The 21,169-nt window shown below is 37.2% G+C and overlaps 1 long non-coding RNA gene across 6 annotated transcripts in view; it reads left to right on the top strand.

Moving 5' to 3' along the window:
• The window catches only part of LOC306831349, a 43,655-nt gene extending 23,009 nt beyond the window's left edge, over positions 1–20,646 (top strand). Inside the window, exons 1-4 of one of the 6 annotated variants that reach the window (XR_013780070.1) lie at positions 9,485–9,529; positions 9,602–9,739; positions 14,273–14,377; positions 20,150–20,646. This is a non-coding gene — a long non-coding RNA (uncharacterized lncRNA). The other 5 variants (XR_013780072.1, XR_013780068.1, XR_013780069.1 and 2 more) reach the window with 5 other exon arrangements.
• The last annotated feature ends 523 nt before the right edge of the window (positions 20,647–21,169 follow it).

Here is a 21,169-nt window from a genome sequence, read left to right as displayed (position 1 = left end):
AACCAGGAACCTTAATGCCGTGAGGCAACACTGCCCCACCCTGCCAATGACAATGATTACTAGACATGCATGAAAAAAAAACTCTGACTACAGATGTCTTATAAATTAGCTCTGTCTAAACGCTAACATTTTTATCTGATAGATTTAATGAAAGCAGAAATTACATCCTTTGGTTGCTTCTTTTAAATTACAGATTGATTTTGTCCAACTATAAGTGAATCCAGCTTTCGAGTGCCCTTAAGCCTTTTATTTAGTTTGAAACAACCAATGTTTGAGTGACAGCTTCTATTCGTATGACCTCATACAAACTTGAAATGAGTGAGAGCCCTTCTGTTGTTCTCTAATGACCTTCTTTGTTCTGTTGCTTCGATAAACGAGCACAAACTGTACAGTATCTACAACATAAGAGTAATGTAATATAAAGAGTGGACTACAATAATTTAGTTGAGGCACAAAAATTCTTGTTTGAAACTCCACAATGAACTGAGAAAATACAGCTAAGCTTTATATGTACCTCTTTCGATTAGACATTTCGTACTCATATTTTTTCCACTCAAATATGAGTGAAAAAACGCCTCTCTCACCAGGATTAGTTATCTACAGTGTTGTTGCTCCTAGATAATGTATTCCCCCTGCTGCACTCAGCACAAGTTTCTCAGAAAAAGAGTGACAGATAAATGCCAAAAATGCAAACACTTTCTGTTAAATTTGAAAAGTATACAGCGTTCAAATATGCCGTCTGCTATTGAAGATGACAGATAATTATACAGCCAAGTGCTTTTTAAGCCACAAAGAGGAGCAGAGTGGAAAAACCGCTCAAGATTCCACATCAGGTTTATACTAAGGCTTCTGATTTTTTTGAACTTTGTCAATCTACGACTGTAAAATTGTATGTATGTCTATGCATATCTGTTGTTAGACAAACAAGACATACACAATTGTGTGATGTTTAAAAAGAACAATTTCTCGTTAGAAATAATCAATCCATTCAACCAATTAAACTTTGAAAATATATTGTAAACTGGACTTGTTGATATGGCTTTTGTGATCTCCTCTAAGCTTGAATGTTCTATAGATTGTTTTCTATACCTTTCATTTTCTTTGTTTCTTACTGATAAAAGGTAGGGAAACAAATCAAATATCACCCAGTATTGTCTTTCTATTGGCTCTTATTTCCACTTGCATAATCTATTTTGCATTATTACCAACTTTAGATGATTTAACTTCCAGCGTAAACTATCTAATCAATTAATAGGCTTTTATGTTGCAAGTAATGTCAAAGTTTTTTTTCTGAAAAATAAGTGTGTGTCCGACTGTCCATGATGATGAACACCTTCACCATCACACGGTCTTTGTAAGAAGAAAAACAGTGAAGGGACCTCCTGAAGTAGAGCCTGTGTAATGGGATCTGATAGAGAATAATCCTGTCTAAACTCCTCCATCGTGTTCACTGGATAGAAGAAAAGCCTTTTGGCTCATTCTTCACTTGAAATCTTTCATGACACTATATCTATAGCTCCCTTCTGCCATTCTTCCCCTTATCCTTGCTCCTATAGCCCCCCCCCCCCCACACACACACACCTTTCATTTGACCTCAAATACACTGTCTTATTTGCAAAGCTCTCTCTGTGTCACCTCCATCTTGACATTTTAATTTATTACAGTGATAGATAAGCAGTACTTTTTGAAAATCTATAACTGTGTAATTAAAAAAAAAATACACGAGAAGAAATTATTTATATATTATATATATTATGTATATTAATGCTTGATAAAAATCTTATAGTAGGCTTGCTAGCTCATCATCTTCCCCACTCATCCTCTCATACAACATGAACGATCATAATGTGAACTTATAATATTAAGACAACATATCTCCTCACATTGTCAGAAATGTATGCAAAAGTAAAGTTTGTCATTGATTGTAACACCTTCACTCGACGGTAAACTGGAAATTGAGTCACATTCCCTTCTTTTCTCCCTCTGCTGCAATTTATTTATCATCTCACGATCTCTGCACCACTGCTCATTGTTCCCCATAATTCTTTTTTTTTTATTTACTTCTTGCCTATTGACCTCTCCCTCTCACTGTTGTCAACACATAAAGGAAGCCAGAAGAGGTGATGCTTGATAATTAGTCATCCTGCCCTTTACTGCCATTCTTTCTCCACATCAACTGACATTATTCACACCTTTACTTCACACTCCCTTACTTTCCCCTCCAATTATAAATGTGTTGCTAAGCATGATGATGATGAGTTAACTCATAGGACAACTTAGGAGAGGTGTAAGTGGGCAGGAAGACTAGTCAGGCAGGGAGTTGAAGTTGTGCTGTTTGCAGTTTGTACCTCGTACCTATTCATGTGACTATGTCAATGAAGTAAAGGATCATGTATAGTGAGTGAGTTCACTGGTTTGTCATGGCAGAATTTAACCCTGAACGAAAACTTCCACCTTGTGCCACCATTTTAGCTAAATATTGATAGTACAAGCCTTCTATTTTTTACTTTTGGTCAAGTGAGATAAGGTGAAAGGATCCCCATGAAACAACATTTCATCTGACATAGTTTTTCTGCCTTGAAATGTAATGCTCTGTTGACATGTTCTTTTCCTTTCAGCAGGCTTGCAACACCACTACCCATAGCACATTCTGTTATGCGTTTACTTCTTATGCCATCTTCAGTCTTATTGTTTTTTATGTCATTGCTTACAGTTTTCCGTTCTTTTAACCTCTGTCTGCCACTGTTTTCGTCTCCTTTCTATTTTTCTCACCTCAAACACGTTGAAGTGAAACTTACTGGATTGCGTAAGAGTCTGTGATAAAAGCTGTGTCATCAGCAACCGCCCATTTTTGTGATTGACGATTTATTCTTTTTTGACAGCGCTGATCTATTGAAGTATAGCAGGTCATTGCCATGTGTAGTTGGCTAATCAGAACCAAGTATTCAACACAGCTGTGTAATAAGCACCAATAACAAAGGTGGAACATTGTGAGTTGATTGAGTTAAAGTGTGCGAAGGCCATGGCAGAATTGTTGCTGTCAGAGGCTTGGAGCCTAGCTCAGGCAAAATGGTATTTTGGGCTGCTGGGCAGATGTTTCATTGTTGGATTATGATTAAGTATGCTTTGTGAAGGTGGTAAATGTACAAACCTTTATATATGTTCGAGCAATGTTTCACACTTATCTTTATTTTTTAAGAAATTTCTGGGGGAACCTTGTAATAATAATAAAATAGTGGTATAGCTCCAAATGTTAAAGAACACATTAGTGATAACTTTTCTGACATCCCATCTACTCTGAGTCTTTACTTTTAACTTGCTGCTGCAGAAACTTTAAAAAAAACTACAGACCCTTTTTCTCGCTCCTACTCCAAAAAATGTTTTTCTTGGTGGGGAATAATCTCCCTCTGACAGTTTATGCATAACATTTGCATTTTAAAACCTCACTCATCACTTCCCCAAATAGTATGAGACAGACCAGGCTATCTAATCACAGTGATGCCACATGGGAGTAATTGCTCACACAGCCATTCATTTAAGAGGTGTGCCACATTGATAAAACAATCACATTTTCTGTCTTGTCATTTTGAAGCCACTTAACTTCAGTGGAAGGAAAGAAATGTTCTTTGGTCTAGGAAACCTGCCTGTACAGGAAAACCTACAGGCAGAAACAAAACAGCATCTTTGACATGGTTCCATTCAAAGAACATTATTTCAAGCCATATATGATTAAAGAAACCCTCGATCATTAATGTTGGCCATTCAGTAGGACATTTTATTTTTCAAAACAATGGCAAAGACATTCTGACCTATGTCTTTTTCCAGAAACATATAATTGCCATGAAAGTGATCCCACTTTATGCTCCTCAGCAACTTTCTTTTGTGACATCATCAGATGTCATCAAATCTATCTTGTCAATAAAGTAGTTGATATGACATGTTAGAATAGAAAACAATACTATTGTCATTGCACTGATGTGCAAAACAGTTTCGGTGCATCATCTCTCAGGAGGAGTTAAAAAAAACAAACAACAGAGAGTAAAAGGTTGAAAACGACACATACTTACACAGAAATAGTCATAGATGAATAGTTTCATTTAAATTTCACTTGGTCATGTAATTGCGCTATATTGATCACAGTCCTAGGTTCTTAACAGAATTCAGTTTCTTAATGGCACTTGGATAGAGGCTGCTGAGGAATCTGGAGGTGTGGCTCTTTACAGGCCTGTAGTCTCCCAGAGTGCAGCGGAGTAAAAAGATAGTGTCCAGGGCAAGTTTTGAATGTTGCACAGTGCTGTTTCTGAACAGCACTGTGGTAGAAGAATTTCAGCAGCTGTTTAGACAGATTGGCTCTACAGTTCCGCCACTTCTGTTCCTTTTTCACTAAAGTGTTGGTATTCACTGTCTGGGAGAACTCTTGAGAGATGTGTGTTCCCTGAAACTAAAAGTCACTATCTCACTTCACTGTGTCTCCTCCGTTTTAAAGTGGCATAGAGTCCTCTCTCCTTTTTCAAAACAAAAGAACTGATCATTGACTCATGGAAGAGTTGAGTTCCCGGGATATTGTTTGAGCACCATTCAGTTAGTTTGTGGATCTCGTTCCTGTTGATAGACTTGTCTTTGTTGTGTATGAGTTATTTGAGAGTGGTGCATATTTAGATGACAGATTTTAATCTTTAAGTAAGGACAGTCTATCTTCTCCCAGTCATTAGGGTGGGCCAAAAGCACAGAGTAGGTGCATGGACCCAGACCAACCCTTTTATTCTTTGCCTGCATAAAACATTTGATTTTAGGAGATAGAATAAGGTTTTGATAATATAATGAATTTATAAGAGATGCATCAATTGTCAAGGTTCTAACAAATTTAGATTTATACATGGTAAACTAATACTTCAGTTGAAGGTTTCAGCTAGAATAAACTTGTAGTCCTTTATTATAACATATCTATTTAAGAATATCTATCTGTTTTCTTTTGTTAGGAGATGAAATATTACAATGAAGATTAAGTTTACCGAAGAGAAATATGGCTTAAAGGGTTATAAGCAACCAATATGTTAGATGATCTCATCAAACTCTTTTTGTAGTACTTCCTCATACGCTCCCCAAAACTTTGGGTCTTGTCCTGTATGCAGAGAAGTACCTGAGAGACGTGACAGCGGATTTCAACATTGCTTGTCTTGCATCATTTTCTCCCTGACTGTCTGAGACGTGTCTGTGTGAAAGTCCTGGAGAAGAAAAAGTTTGGTCTGTGTGGAAGTCCTGTAGAAGAAGAAGTTTTGTGGTGGTGGGGGGGTGGGGGTTGAACTGGACAAGACAGAAATGTTGAAATCCAGTTCAGGATTTAAAAAATATCTTCTTAGGATTTGAATAAATGATCAATAACTGGTTTGATTTCAATGGAGATTTTGTGTTTTAAACATGAGGACCTCCAAAGAGACCATGAGGCAATGTTTTGTAACAACTGCAGGCTGACTCCGATGTCAGAGAGTAGAAACTCCCAATACTGTGATTTAAATGACCTAGCATAACCGTTTGGTCAGTTTGACATGATACAAACTTGTGCTGAATAAGGACGTTAATTTTTAGAAACATAGATATCCTGGCTCTTGTTTTTGGTCTTTAGTTTTTTTAAATTGACAAAAATCAGATGTTGAATCAAATACAGCTTCCATTTTTCTTTAACCCGGGGGTTAACTAAGGACAGATTTCATCCTCGAGACTAAACTCTTTTCAAAAAGGAAAAAAAAGAGAAATCCACTTTAAATGCTTCCTTAGTTTCAGTTTCACTTCCTTAACGTGTCCCTCAGAGCTCATTAAATGTGTGCAGCAATTGTTTTTATTCACAGCACTTCATTCAAAACCTGTAGTTCAAACTTCTTTTTTGTATGGAAACGATTTTGAGGTATCCAATGATTGACGATTGTGTGGTAACATAATTCACAACCAATAAAAACAATGGATGTGTCACATCTGTATCCTTTATCCCCGAATATCCGAGTTTGGGTGTCAGGATTGGTGAGTTGAATTCAAGCTGACTTTGTCAGGATAAAGTGGAAGGTTTTTCAGTTTGACTTTAAGCGATATACTGTATAAACGTTTTCGCGTTCTTGTATAGCACGTATTATGTAGTATAACCATGTCAGACCTGCTTCTGCAAGAGTTGAGAGCCTTGTTGATCAATCAGGATTTTCCAGTTCCAACTGTTTTCACGACAGAGGTCAATTGGGGTTTTGGTTACAAAATGCTACTTTATCTTATGTGAGGGGAAAGGGTCAATTTGTGGCCTTATACAAGGATTGATTACGAATCAAACTGAACATCATGACTGAGAGTAAGTGAAAGAGGACAACAAATGCCAGGTTCTGTCTATTATGGATTTGTTGTTATTTCAGATGTCATTTCATATCATTCTTATACCCTTTCATTTACTCTCACCATTCTTCCCTTCAATCGCTCCTAAACCTCTAACTTTGTTTCCAACAGCTGAATCCAAGTCCTTTATGAATGCTTTGGAGGGAGTAAAAAGGCTGGAGCGCTGCAGGGTGTAAGTAGAAGATTGCCCAATAGATCATATACCCCATCATAAGGCTGACCCATTAAATAGGCTGTTATTAGCTTTTCTAGGTTGTGCGTTTGCAGGGGGCACACCATCTGTGTTTGATCTATCTTTTTTATCTATTGTATCTGCTGACTGGGAGAGTGTTTTCACTTCTAGGTTAAATCAAACTTGACCCAAAAACAGTGGGGAGATGCTACATCACAACTCATCATCGGGTTTTTATTTGGAGGATGTCAAACAATTGTTTTGGAAGAACAAATACAAATTTATTGTATTTGAAAAACAATGCTTCAGAATCTGTCATGGTTGTGTTTACTGCAGTCTGTATAGACTTTCGCTGGACATAATTTAGCAAACAGACAGAACAGCTCTAAGCCTGTCTGCGCTATAATTACACTGTGTCAGTGCTGTAAGCTGCAGTACTGATATTCCACACTGTCATATATGTCTGTGTCTGACAGATGTCACAGCCCTCACCATACGCTAACTGTCACCTACAGTAACAGCTGCTGCAATGGTTTTGCAGCTTTTGATTTGATTCATATGACAGCATTTGCACCAGCAATGTGTCTTTCTGAGTGACTGCAGATATGTGTGTGTTTATTACACTTTTTTTTTCTTTCTAAAAACATGCTTTCCATTTTATTTAAATGTACTTTCAGTTATCAAATGTATCTGTCTGTACACATCTTTGCATGAATGGTTGATAATTGGATGACTAGACTGCTGGTAAAAAAGCAGAAATGTTAACAAGATGAATCTCATATCTCCTGAACTGAACCTATGTCCAGATCCTAGTTTGTAAAATGATACTGCCTTGGCATTCTGTCTTTGAAACTACCGTAGTTTATTTAAAAAAAAAATCTGCATTAGCCAAACATTGTATGTGAATGTACATTACAAATTGCTAAATCTAAGAAGGGCATAACTGGATTTTTTCTTCTATCAAGGCTGCTCTGTACACATCTTTGCTTGAATGGTTGTAATGGCATTTTAAAGTAAGGGATTGATTTCATTTCCAGAAGAGCAGGCCGAAGTATTAATGTAGATTTGTTACACATTCTATAGCTCTCAGAATGTTAATCTCAATTTATTCCTGAAGTTGTCATAAACAGTTGAGCAGCAAGTCATGAGAGGGAGAACACATTTTTAAGGGATGAATGAGCTGGGAGATTGCTCTTTCAGGTGATGTGAGGTGAGAAAAACAAAGCAATTGTAATGGATTAACTCTATGAGATAATGTGTTGTCATCATGATCATCAAATTTAGTTATCATTTATGATGTCCCTTGAGTATGGTTGGATGATTGAATGGCGAGGCCGCTGATGAAAAAGCCAAAATGTAAAGACGAATCTCCTGTCCCTTAAACTGGACCCTGTACTGCTGATAAACCATTATTCTGCCCCTGATATTTTCAGGAACTTACCTTTTACATATGCACCACACACAGGATCATCTGTGTCAGACACACTCTTATTTCCATGTAACCCATTTGGTTTGAATAAAGAGTGGCAGCTGGGTAGCTTGTGAGAGGGGTTAAAAGGAATAATGTCCTGCAATATAACATGTACGAGGAAGTTTCTAGAACACAAACATAAAGATAAAAAACACAATACGGACAACTGGCAGGCAGTAAAGCGTATATAGTCAAGATGTCATTGATCTGTCCACTCACTCTCTTTGAATGTTCCAGATCCACACATTAGCTCAGGCTGACTTTACAATGATTATTTACTAGGGGCAGACAGGAAAAGGTTGCAGCTTTGGCTGCTTTCTCCCCCAAGACAAGAGGGACATTTTTGGACGCATTTGTGAAAGGGGCTTAACTGACCAATGACAAAATCCAATAATGGACAACCCCGTAAAGATAAGATGTCCATCTTAGTTAGCCATACAATGATGGCAGACAAACTGTTAACAAATAAGACATCACTAACTATACACATGCTATTAAAGACAGTATGCCAACGAGGATATTCAGGGAGTTGATAAAAAAGGCTTGTCACTATTTCTAAGGTCCTTTACATCCATTTGCATGTCAACAGCAGCTTCAATGCACCTGTTCAAGGTGTGGGTCTGCGATGGTGTCATCAACTGAAAGAAAATGTTGTTGACAGAAAAATCAAAAATCAAAAAGATTTTTCAAGGCCTAAAACTCAGTTTTTAAACCAGACAAAGTGCTCCACTGAAGATAGGTTTTTAACATACAAGTGCAAAGGGTTCACTGAAACTTAAAAACAATAACACAAAATAGCAACTTTATGGTTCCCAATTCAGTAAATGTTGTTTATCCCTTAAAAATAGACTATACCTTTGACATATATGTTCAACCAATTTCAAAATTTCCCCCACTCTTTCAATTTCATTCCCAAGCTCTCTGTCCGTCAGCCCCTTATTCTCTCTTCATTCTCTGGAGCATGGGGTTGCACAGCCATATGCACCCTTCAAATAATTGGTGTCTGTGTCTTTTGATGTAATATGAATGGATGGCATTGTGTCCAGGGGATACAAAGCACCCGGAGAGCCTGTGAAATTACACACAGAAATAGAGGGACAGAGGTGGGGCAGAGCGAAAATCAAAGTAAAAAGCTGGAGCAAGTGCAAAAAAGAATGAAAATAAGGGGGGAGTCTTTGAGATAGAGGGAGAAATAGAAGAAATAGTGGAGTTGTTAGAAGCATGTCTGGAAGAGATGGGACACTTCAGTGAGGTAAAATTTGAGGACTCTCCACAAGACTCTGAGGGTGAGAGAAAGATGAAGGGAATTTGTCTTCTTATACAGGCTTTAAAGAAGTCACTAAGGTTGCCTGAGATCTCCGGACCTCTTAATGCAAGTGTGGTAGAGTCCAAACATGTACCTCTTGAACGCAGCCTCTCACCTGCCCACTCCCCCTGCTCACTAATTAGGTCAGCTCATTTAAGGCACCTGGGTGCCTGCACATAGCTCAGGTATTTGTTTGGTGTGGTTGCTGGTGAGTACAGCTTTCATTTTAGGTTGAAATGGCTTGTTTTAAGAGTTAATGAAATGATTGTTTGTACTGCAGTAGGTGGCGGAAATACACCAATTCGTTGTTTGCCAACCACCATAAAACGTTGAAGAAGAAGAAGTTTGTACTGTAATTGGTGCATAGTTGACCATAGTGTCCCTGCTCCCCAGATCGCCCTACTAATTCCTGTTCGTTGTAAGTAGGGTGGCTCAGTCTTTAATTTGTAAGTTGAACCATTGTGTTTTTATTAATGGCTTATTTTCATTTTAGGTGGCTTTAACTGCCGCTGTTTTGTCCTGTTGTTCCCTTTTAGTTTTGAGGTAGTTATTGCCACCAACTGGAATTTGCCTGTGCTTTCTTTGTTTTATTTAATTAGTTGTGCTTTTCTTTCAGCCACTGAGCCACTATGTTTAGAGGCTAGGTACCCAGGTCGAGGTCCCTCCACTTTGCATGCGAGTCAAGAGCACAGGGTCACTAATAGAAGGCACTAACGGTTTAGTTTGCTGTGCTGCACGACAGTGAGTGTATGGTAGCACCCCCACACCTTCCTCAGTGTAGTCTGCATCTTCACAAGGTGGCTTAAGCTCAGTTTTGATTTTTCTTTTTTAGTAATCTTTCACTAGCGTTTTTCCTTAACCCTGGAAGCAGTTAAGTGGCGGCCATGATAGAGCCGTTTGAATTGTCTAAAACTTAAGGAACGGTGGCTCAATCCTTCCTTTAGCAGAGGAAGCACTGGACCATCCTTTACAAAAGGAGATAAGAAAGTGCCGCCCCACAATTCATTGCGGCCGCAACTTTTAAAGCGACTAAAACTAGCGCTCTGTCAGAAGAGAAATGTGGAGACAATCTGCATATTGACTTGATTTATAATTAGTCACAGCCTTTGAATTTATTTCTTGTGTGTGAAGAAGGTAAACCTTGCTTGTATACATTCTTGTATCATGTTTGTGGAGATTATTTGATTTAATACGTGAAATTGTAATGGGCCTATAAAACCTTGTTTATTAAAGGAAAAGAGACGCAGATCATAGAGGTTAGAGCTGCAATAATTTACCTTAACTTTAAACTATCTTAAATCTAGAGCTAAACTCTGAACGTGATGTTATAAAACCATCAAAGTGAAGTTTCCTGGTATCTAATAAAGCCTACCTTTTTAATTCTATTCACACACCGTGGTTTTTAGGATTATTTCACCGGTAAGAAGCAACATTTTTAGATTAGCTTTTTGTCGTCCATTTTCTGCAAACTGTAGTTCCACCACGGCAGACTCGCGTCACTGTATTACATCACCTAGTGAGAGTGCGCTCGGATTGTCAAAACATCGCGATCGCCTTTTCCTAAGTCCTTTATGAATTCTAACACTTTTACTTAAGCCCGTGAAAACATAAGGTAAAGTGGATAGTGAAAGTCGATTGGAGGGCCAATCCGAATGCACCCCAGGGCTGGACAAAGTGAGTTGCTGTCTAAAATTTTACTAGCTGGAACCAGTGATGTTTTTTGTGTAACTCATCTCATAATTGTACTTTTTGTCAAATTGAACTTCACTTTAAGTTTGACCAGCTGTTAGCCCTCTGTTATGAAACCCTTTCCCAAGCTGATTTATACAAGTGTAGAGCACAAGTTCTTTAAATGTCTTTTTTGACAACGTAAGTTCGATCAAGTTTTAAAATCTGAATTATTTACCCATCAACAAAAAAGGCTGGTGTCGTGCACTGTTCTGATGAGTAAATATTTAGTTTTTGTCGCTTCTTTCACAACTTCCATTGATAAACCCCTCATATAGACATTGCCATTACCTTGAAACCACTTGAGAAAAGTTTTACTTGCATGGTTTGGAAGAAGTGGGAAGAATAGAAGGAGGTATGGATGGAGGGAAGAAGAAACTAGATCACAGGATTAGCAGAGTAGTGAGGGAACTGAGGAGAGAGAGAACATGGATGGAGACTGCTCCCGATGGACTGCTTCCAGCATGTTTTTACTTCGACTTTGCTTGATCTTTGGTGTTCTTGTTAGGGGCCGAGACATTTGCTGTCGAGCTGAGCAGAGTTTGTTTGCTACATAACAATTTCAAATAAGTTTACTTTTTTAATTTTCTAGTGGCTGTTGAAATTTGCTGGCAAAGACTAAGCTGGACATGATTATTGGAGATAAACAAAGGTATTTAGTTTTCTGTCTAGGTCATTGTTAAACGGAAGCGATTGTTATCAGAATGTGACGGCAACAAAAAACATGTAATAGATGAATCAGCTGTTGACTTCTCTGAAAGGCATAAAATGGAACATTCTGAATATCCATTGAACAAAAATACCAGCTACCAGAAGCGCCAGCTGTACTGTTGTCACAGTCTTGGGACGGTCTTGCGTATAAAGTTATTTTAGTCAAGGACTGGAGAAAAGAAAAATAACATACTTGCTTCTTATTCAGATGTTATGTAAGTGTGTTTAGATATCAATCATTATGTGTCAATTTATGTTCAATGTGAAGCTATCAGTTGACAGTGTGCAAACATTAACCTGCTTACAATGCAGACCATGGCATTTTGCTATTCAATCAAAGGACTTTTTTTTTTTTTTCAACCACCTGCTCTAAATGGTGCTTAATTACAGTGTGTTCAAATGTATTGGTCTTTATGTGAATGTGAGTGGATAGGGTTTTGGAGGTGTTGCTGGAGGAGAGCAGAGACTTCAGAATAGCGGAGGTGTTGCTTCAGAGAGGCTTTGCAGAAGAACAGGTACTTACTTTTATTAGGATGCATTTCTTTTTTACATTTAACATTTTTTTAAATTATTATTTTTGTCTTCTCTTTCTCAGACTTGGTAAACAGAAGACAAAGAGGATGGACTTTTCTAATAACGGGGGTTGGTTGACTGTTGTGAGATCTGTGATAATTGATGATGTGCAAGACTCTTACACGTGTCACAATAACCAAAAAAATATAGAATATTAAGTGTTTCATCAAACATTTCGATCCCACTAATATTGAAGAGCTACTATAGGACTGTTAACGAGCACGGATGAATACACACTTTTCCAACTGGGTGTAATATCTTGCCTTATAAAGCAACTGCACTGTTAAAACAAGTAAAGTCAAAATGTCTTTAACTCTTTATATTTGTTTAAATATTTTAAAAGCAACTGGGTTTTTTTGACCGACAAGGAACAAATATTAAAGTAAGAAAATGATGGTAGTGTATTTTACATAATACGTGGCTATTAAGTTATAAACGCCTGTAATTCCTGTTTTGTGTTCTTTCTAAATGTTCGATTTAATACATATGAAACAGAATCACACAAATTCATATTTTATCAGTGTACTGCTCATATATTTCTCACCAGCCGCTCTTTGTTCTAAATGTTTGTCAATTTTTATACATATTTTAAAAGCATTTTATTTGCTCTGTTAAAAAAATGGTGAAAATATATTTTAAGCTAAATATTTTTAAATTTAAACACAATTTTTGCACAGTTACAAACAAACATGCAAAATGTCTTTACATCTTTGTTTTTTTTAAAGCAATTGTTGCACTGTTAAGAAAACAATTAAAATATCTTTTAAGACATTTTTAAATCTAAAATCAATTTTTGCACAGTTAAAACTATTAGTTAAAAGTATTTGTTAATATTTTAAAAACATTTTTTAACCGTTAAAAATCTTTAAATCTAGTGTTGAAATTTTGTTTTTGCTCTGTTAAAATATATTTTAAGCTATATATTTATAAATTTTATAGCATGTTTTGCACCGTTAAAAACCAACAGTCTAAATGTATTTACATCTTTATATTTGTGTAAATATTGAAAGCAATTTCTGCACTTAAAAACAAAAGTAGTAAAATGTTTATAAATTTACACATATTTTGAAAGCCTTTTTTAAAAGCATTTAAAATGTATTTAAATTTTAATATTTGTGTAAATATTTTAAAACCAAAATTTGATTCGTTAAAACAATCTTTCAATCTCGTGTTTATTCTGTAATTTGTCAACTGTTGCAATTTCACAACCGTTCAAAAGGTAAGTTTAGACTTACATTTTATTTTTCTTGTTTCAGTTTAACAGTTTAGATATGCCCAGTTGGAAAAGTGTGTGTTCACAAGCACAAGTGAATACACACTTTACCAACTGGGCATAATATTTAAACTGTTAAACTGAAACAAGTAAAATAAAATGACTAAATATATGTATAGGGTTTTGCTTTTTTTTCAAAATTTTGCTCTAAACCCGGAGAGGAAGAGAGGTGTGACGCAGGGCTCGTGAGAGGTCGCACAAAAAAAATGGGCGTGTACACACGTGTGTATGTATATATATATATATATATATATATATATATATATATTATAATTTCTTTTCTTTTTTAAATCAATTACAATTTCCCTCTAACATGTCTGCATTAATAACTGTGTCACAATAGTGGCACAGAAGACTGTATACAAATACAATTTAAATTTTAACTGTTTCACCGCAACCTTTCGCATTATCCCTCCTTGCTCTCCGACAGTGGGAGTGGGAGGCAGAGGGGACTCGCACGACAAATTTAAATATTTGTTTTCTTGTTCTCTTTTTAAATCAAATACGAAACCTTGTTGCTTCTGGTTTAATAACTGTGTCATAATTGTGGCACACGAGAATTTATACAAACGCTCAACAAGTGACATCCTTGTCCTCTCAAAGTGTAGTTAGACCATCTTGGCTGTTGTATCTGAACTTACATGTCTTGTTGATTTGGTTTAAAAGGTTTTCCAAGAAGACAGATGTTATCATCTAGAAGAAGTCTCCTGCAGTCAACATGTCTCCATGCTGTTGAAGAAGCCCCCTGACTCTGAATGGGACTTCATACAGGTCAGTCTGCTCTCTGTCATTTCTCTCTCCAAGTGTTGTTTCGATTGTCTCATTTTGCCACATTAAGTCACACGGGAATTGGGATTATTATCTTTATAAGAACTGCTTTTCAGTGTATATTGTTCATTTCTGATTGATTATGAAAATGTGTTGTTTGACACTGGAATAATGCTGCAGAGAGGAACCGTGACAAGCCATACAACAGTCATCTCTCCTTACCACACACACCCAGACTCTAGTAGTTTACACAGGAGCAAAGAACTAAAACAGAGCCGTTCCTTTTTCCTGAAGTCTAACGCATAACAATCTGGTCACAGGCCTTTTTTTTAACGGTCTAATGAAGCTTAGCTCACTGTAACGGACCTCCCACACATTTTCTTACCTAAATGTTTTGATGCATATTTTCAAAGACAGTTTTTTTGTCTAGTTTGCTCAGTCATAAAATCAGTTTATGAAGGTCGTCTTGTGATTAAAATCCTGTTCCCCATACTACATACTGCACTTCTAGGACATAAAATTTCATATTAGAATTAAAAATATCTGGCTTTATTTATCCGTTTGAAATACCTAAATGTGCAGTATTATTGAAAAAAATTGTTTATATTCGCCCATATGGTCTATTGACAGCTACAAAGTAAGTCCATCTCTATCGTCTGAGATGTTTTTATGTTTGGTACATTTAATGCATACTTTACATATGTTAATGCAGACCCTAAGCTATGTCTCTTTCCTACTCTTTTGAGCTGGAATCTCTGCATCACCTTACAGTTTATTTGTTGTAGTTGTTTCATTTTAATTAATTTTTTAATTTTATATGGGCACCTTTTACTAATTTAGACATTTTCCCATCATTCACAGGGCATTTTTGCGGACCGGGCCTGGTTGCAAGAGTATGACTGAACGAGAACCAATAGTCTATCCAAACTGAAATCCCAACTCTGAGATACAGTATCAATACAAATTGAAATGAAGTATCTTGTTTTCAGAGGTTTATTAGCACTTGTTTGCTGCTATTTCTGCCTTGCTGATCCCTGTTAGTTAAACAGGATGCGGTGGGTAGGGGAGGTAAAGCCAATAAGTTTACTTTACCTTTTATAATTGTTCTGCAAAATCTTCATTATGTATAATTTTTTTTTACATTAAAGCAGACATAAAGAGAAATGACACTTGAACTGCGTAGGAAATCTAGTTTTCAATGTAAATTACTTTGACAGTTTTAAATGTCAATCTTTTCTTCAACAGTTCAAACTTAGATTATAGAATTAGTTGAGTTATTTTGGAAAGAAAATAGCACGCAGACACTCTGGAAATCCTCTTATTCAGCCCCTTTGTTTCCTTAACTGGACAAAGTAAAATTCCATAATGACCATGTTAGGCATTTATTTTTCTAGTATGACATTTTGATAGAAAAGACTTCAGGAAAAACTGGATTACATTCTTATTTCTAAGCTGCCTTGTAAGTTTTCCTCCCGTTTGCTAAAGCTCCTTCTTCCTTGCATTCAGAGAACCCCCTCTGGACTAAACTGTGAGCTGGGGGAGAGAGAATTAACATTTCTATCGAAACATGAAGCCGCTGTTTGACGATAAATGGGGTATTTTCCTAACACTGCTCTAAATGGAACAGTGGGGACCAAACTCTGCAAAACATTGTCTATTGGCACACAGTAACCCAGGCTAAGAGCTACATACATAAACACAATTGCCTTTATTGGCCTCTTAGAATTCATTTTCAGGATTGTTTATATGTGTGGGTCGGCTTGAGGGAAGTTGGTGGATGTGGGGTGGTGTGCTGGTGTTGTAGAGGGGGGGTGAGTACATGTCATTCTTGCTGAAGAGGCTCAAAGTCGTCAGCGGCAGAAATGTCAAAGTCATGATAAATATAAGACAAGAGGAGTGTGAAGGGGAGCAAAACATAAAATCCCAAAGCTGGAACAATGTAATAAATCATATATAAATCTGCCAATTTACCACTAGGGAGCACTAATAATCCAACCGGACATGCCCCCTCTCTCTCTCTTCCTCCTTCACTCACTGTTTCACTGTATCCCTGTAACTGTAATTCTGTTGCCTTCTTTCTCTTATTCTTTCCCTCGCACATCATTTTGTCACCCTTCTTAGCTACGTGCACAAAGAGACACACACATGCACACAATTTACAATAACATTTATAATGCTTCAGTATGTCTTTATGGTTTGCACAGTCGAACAAAAAACAAAGCGGTTGTGGCATCAGAATTCCACCAGTAACAGTAACAGTGTGGCTCATCCAGTTACAACCACAGAGTAAAGTAAGCAGACCATTTAAGCATTTGTGTCTTTATCTACATAAGATCCCAATCTGCAATTAATAAAATACTTATCTTTCTCCCTTGTCTTGATTAAATTATATTTAAATTCAAACAACTTTATTAATCCCTCTTGGGGCAATTGGTCTCAAGAAGCTTAAACGTAAATCAACACCGTAACATACAGGCAACACATTGTATAAAAGAGCTAAAAAATATTTTAAAAAGTATTAAATGGAAGATACCACAGCTAAACAGACTGAAGAGTAAACAACCAAATTAAAAAAACAATCCAAAAAAATTAAAAATACAAGTTTCAGTCATAACAGGATCCTTGTAGTAAAAGGACAGACGTTATTAAAAATATTAAAACCCAACCTCCGTACTCGGTGTGTATTTGTTGATAGTAGCAGCTCATGTATGCTCTCAACTGTTTGTACTGATTTGAGAGCACCTTTCAGACGCCAACAACAACCCTCTTCTTTCTTCCGTGCTTCGCAGCAGACAAAATGGGCTGGTAATGCACAGATACTTTGGTTCTTGAAATTACGGTAGATATGTGGAATCACATCAAGTAGCAGTCCACTTTCTTTGTTTGCTCGCGGTTGCATTCATCTCCCGCGGACTGTGCAAGATGAAACCACCTTTTCAAGCGGACTCGGGAACAGTGCCCAAGTAAGACTTGACACGCTTGTGTTCACGCTGATCTAAATGAACTGGACTTTGGGGTCAAGTGTTCGAAGATCCAGACCTGGAATTCCTCATGTGAAGCCACCGGTCAAGAGTTTTAAACGGTCACAGCTGTCTGGAATAAACAATCCCTCTGCAGGCTGAACTGCTATTTTAAGATCAGTTGATGTATTTATAGTGTAAGGAGAAACTCACTGATAGGGACAATGCATTGAAAGCCAAGTATTTGTGTTGTACGTGTCTGTACAGCAGGTTAGTAACAAAACACAAAAGCCCAGTTGAAGAAAACATTAATCTCTTTTCACTTTTCGCCTGCTTTGGATTTTTGGCCACGTGTTTACGTTTGCACTAGGTTGATAATGATTCAGTGCCGCCACCATATCGGTGTAGAGAGCCCTGGTGATGTTGCGTTTTAACGGTAAGATGTCCTGCTTAGAAATCTTTTGTTGACATTATTGGCTTATGTTTTCTTTTTTGTATGTAAGTGAAGTCATAATCACCCAGTATCAGGCCATAGTTTTTCAAATATTTCTTCTAATATTTCCAAAGGGGAAACTACCTATATTTTTATGATTTGCCAGAGTCAAACCTATTAAAGTTTTGGTGCAGCCACAGAACTGAGATAGGAATATGTATTAATTTGATGCGTTGCTAATTTGGCAAGAAACCTAACACAATCTGCTTTCAAAGAGATATTTACTCATTTCCAAGAGAAATCTAACACCTGAATATGAAAACAGTTACTCAGCTGTTCATTTCTGTTTGACTTCAAACATGCACCTGATAGCCAGTGTTTATAATCTGGGTCCATCTGTCAAACATAACTGAAACAGAGACATCTGCTCAATGTGAGCTATTCGACTTGACGGATTGTGTTTGTTCACACACAGTCACTCACTCGCATGCAGAACTTGACTGAGACTGTTGGCTGCTGTTTACTTTCCTGTCGCTCTGCTGTTTGCTCTTAAACACTGCATGTCATGGAACAGGTGTTTAGCTGCAGAATGACTCTTTTGGGGGTTTCTTGGTCAGTAGAAAAGACGGATATGAAAAGTACGGATGCATCCATTTTTGGTTGTGTCTCTTAACAGACTTAAAAATGTTTCCAATGCCAAAAGGAACAAATAGAAGTTACATGTATTGTAAGAATGGGAAATAAATTAATATAAGGGAAGTAGATGATGGTTGCTACAATGTCTGTTCCTCACTGACCTCTTTTATGTCCTGCATTGACCCACTTGAGCAGTGTATCGGGCTCCAGTATCTGATCTTTTCCCCTTGCTTGTATTCTTTGTCAATGGTTGTTCTTTCCCACATTTTATTGAACTAAACTCCAGGCGAGTGAGGAGGATCCCACAGATAAGCTATCAGGCCCCAGAATCACACAGAGAAACTGTCAAGCCATGAAATATGTGTCTGGCTGTGAGTCAGGGTAGCAGCGCTGCATGGGAAGGAGAGAGTATAGCACACACACGCACACACACACACGCACACACACACACACTCTTGAGCTGTTTCGACACATGCACAAAAACCATGAAATGGATGAATTTTGGAAAAATTCGAATCAGTGTTTCTACCAGAATCGCAACAGAGCTGAAAAAATGGGATTGGTGCATCGCTTCTGCATTCATGTAGCTTTGATGTAAAGGCAAGAAAACAGTCACTAGAATGCCAGACTCTTTTCTTCCCCCATCCTGGATTTCAGCAGGGTTTTTGTTACATCATATCTTGCCTCTTGAAAGTATCATAACGTGATTTATCTTTCGATTTGTTTAATCAAGTACTCAAAGTGTTATTTTGCCTTTATTAACACAAAGGCTGTCTTCTCAGGGATGCACTGGGATACACTTGAAACAACTAGGTTTGTGTGCTGCTGAGTGTAATTCAACATCATTAATGTTAATAATGTGTTTGTTTTTTGCTTTTAATTAGTTTCATACCCATTAATGAACAGTTCTTGGCTCTCTGCCAGCCTATAGGTCAGTCAACCAGAAAGACACCTCGCTCTCCAGATGGCCCATTCGCCCCCTTTAAACACACATATGCATCAAAACATATTAGGACACTAAATATAACTTGTACCCAGAGACCGATGGACAAACACAAGTGGTCATACTAAACAATGAAATGAATGCACAATGAGTACAGATGCAATGCATGGCTGGGTATTAAACCAACCTGCTTTTGTAACAATTGAAATCTATCAGTAACACATAATGAATGCATACCTATATTGTTACCTTTAAAATAATAATCATATACATTTTTTTTTACAACATAGGGTTAGCTCATTTTGCAAATAGTCATTTTAGAAACAACGATCCAGATCATCCGATCATCTTTTACAATTCCTTCCCTTTAATGCTAGGTTCCAATTTGACTAATAAAGGGGCTATAAAAACGCATGACTTGCCTCTGTGTACTGGATTCATACGTTGGTTACCTTAGTCAATGTTGAAGTTCAAAGTTACTCTAATTAATGCAAATCTGGGATTTTGTTTTGATGAGTCATGACCTAGGAAAACTCTCTTGGAATGATCTCTTGTAGCATTTGGCATTTGCAGAGCTACCAAAGAGCTGAATTATTCCTCCTTAAAATTCTACCTTACTTTAAAATCAAATCCTTTGGTCTGTCCAAAAATGCCCTTGCATTAAAGGTTTAACTTCTTGACACATTTGGTCCTTATAAGTATAGAAAGACCAAGACACACACTCTCTACTCCATATTTCCCTCACTCACTCAATCAGCAGCTCCTCCTTTTTTATCCGCCTCTCTCTCTCTCTCCCTTTGCAGGACATGTATGAAAATGTTGAAAGCAGCCCCGCCAGGCCATTTGGATTGATAAAAAAAAAACAAAAAGCATAATTCAGGAGACAGCCCCCCCAACTCCAGGCTGCTGAACTTCACCACGACTCTTTTATTCGTGTAATTTGGATATATTTGAAAATGCAGCTACACAGAAGTGTGACCACACAAAAAGACTGTGGAAGGGAAGAGCGAGAGGCAGATGGAGAAAGAGAAGGTGTAAAGATATGCAGGCATGAAGATGGACCATAAGAGAAGGAGAGAGTGAAAAACAAACAGTCATTGGTATGATTGTGCATGTCTGTTGAACCAACAGACCTGTCTCTCTCTGTTCATTGTATTATGTTTCAAGTTAAGGCTTCTTAACCATGAATGAATGAAAACTGTTATAGTAAGGCTGTTTCTTATTGTTTTCTTTGCGTGTCATTCTGAAGTTGGACTCTTAGGTAAAAAATAAAATGAAATGAAAACATGATGCTAAGCGGTTCAGTTATTATAAGGGTTTTTGTTAAGGGCAATTTGAATCCTTGATCAAAATGATCTTGAGTCAGCTGACAATCCTGACGAGTCACTTTCCAGAATCAGAATCATTTCTGTGATCGATTTGCTTTGTCATTGAACACAGGGCATCGAGGGGCAACAGCTTAGTGAATGGTCGAAACATGTCACAAATAAACATCCAGCTTTACTAAGAAACAAATGATTACTCCAGTAGTTCTTTAGAACTAAATGTCGTATACAAAATGTCTCTTAATCATTTAACGATTCATTTCTGAGTCCTTTGAGACATTTTCTTTTGACACTTTTAGTGATTTATCACATTTCAGCTTTTTGTCACCGGACTCTAAAAACAATTCTCAGAATCAATAACAGACTAAATGACTTACGATGGACAATTTTGTTCTATGTAGTGAACCTGCAGGTGCCCTCTTTTTGGGTTTCATTTTTTTCTGTTCAGAGTGATGCCCCATCAGTCGCTCATGTCCTGACCTTATCCTACGCGCTGAT

This window comes from Symphodus melops, assembly GCF_947650265.1.
Source record: "Symphodus melops genome assembly, chromosome: 11".
Classification (NCBI taxonomy): Eukaryota; Metazoa; Chordata; class Actinopteri; order Labriformes; family Labridae; genus Symphodus; species Symphodus melops.
The sequence above is the reverse complement of the archived record's forward strand: the minus strand, read 5'-3'. Positions and strand labels throughout refer to the sequence as shown.